This window comes from Oryzias latipes, chromosome 6 (genome assembly GCF_053564925.1).
Source record: "Oryzias latipes strain Hd-rR chromosome 6, Olatipes_Hd-rR_3.1".
NCBI classification, from domain to species: domain Eukaryota; kingdom Metazoa; phylum Chordata; class Actinopteri; order Beloniformes; family Adrianichthyidae; genus Oryzias; species Oryzias latipes.
This window is the reverse complement of record NC_136242.1, coordinates 30,822,749-30,823,887: the sequence shown is the minus strand read 5'-3', so window position 1 is coordinate 30,823,887 and position 1,139 is coordinate 30,822,749.

The window sequence follows — 1,139 nt, the reverse complement described above, 5'->3', positions numbered from 1 at the left end:
CTCATTGGCCGGTAAAGCGGCCAATCAGGAACGAGTGTTTACCACCAACCAATGATGATGCTCCAGCTATTATTAGAATCTATTTTTTTTAACAAACCTTTATTAACACAAACAACCTCGTTTTTTAAAACAACAATCTTAAAAGCAATTGTACTTTTCTCTTTTCCCAATTGATTTTGTGTGTTTTTATTTCACCCTTATTGTTTCTTAGAATAGCTCAGTGTGCTAAGCAATAATGATTCACATAAAATATCTCCTAATAAAAAATAACTCAGGAAATTATAATGTATAAAATATGTATTATGCAAAGTACTGTATATACATAAATATATTCATGTAAATAAAATATGGAAATATTTAATATGTAAAGTATGCTCATCTTTACTCTTAGGTTGCTCCCCTGTGGTCTTCACTGCTAACTCAAAGCATCCACCCTCATGTCCTCCTTCACTAAATGAATGAACCCAATGAACCTTCTCTCTGGTCTTCGTCTATCCTCTTTTGTGGTATCTCCATCCTCAGTATCTTTTTTGCCAACATCATCACTTTCCCTCCTCTAAAAGTGTCCAAACCATCTCAGTCTGCTCTCTTGCATTCATCACCAGAATATCTAACATGAGCTGCTCTTCTGATAGAGTCATACTGGATCCTATCTTCTCATTCCCAAATATAACTGATTGTTTTGTTTTTATGTATTATTCTTATTTGATTGCTTGAAATAAACCATTTAAAAAAAACATCTTCATCTCTGCTACCTCCAACTCTGCCACTTGTCTCAAAGTCTGTGATCTAAACCAATAACATGTCTGCTTTCACCAGTCTTCTATACTTCTTGCTGTAACCCATCACATTTGATTTTGATTTGATTTTGATTTTATTGATTTATTTCAAGCATTGTAGTCAAACCAATAAAGAATTTACACATATTTATCAAACTCATTACAGAAATGATGAAATGCATAGATTAAAAAGACAGAAAATAAAAACAAAGCAAAAACCTCACTTGAATCACATTTGCTTAATTAAATACAGTGATCATTAACTAAAGTAAAAGTAGAGTTTGACATTTGAAATCTTCCTCCGCCTGTTACAACTTTTTTCCACACGCCTCTTTCCTACACTCTCATGACCTAAAGTCC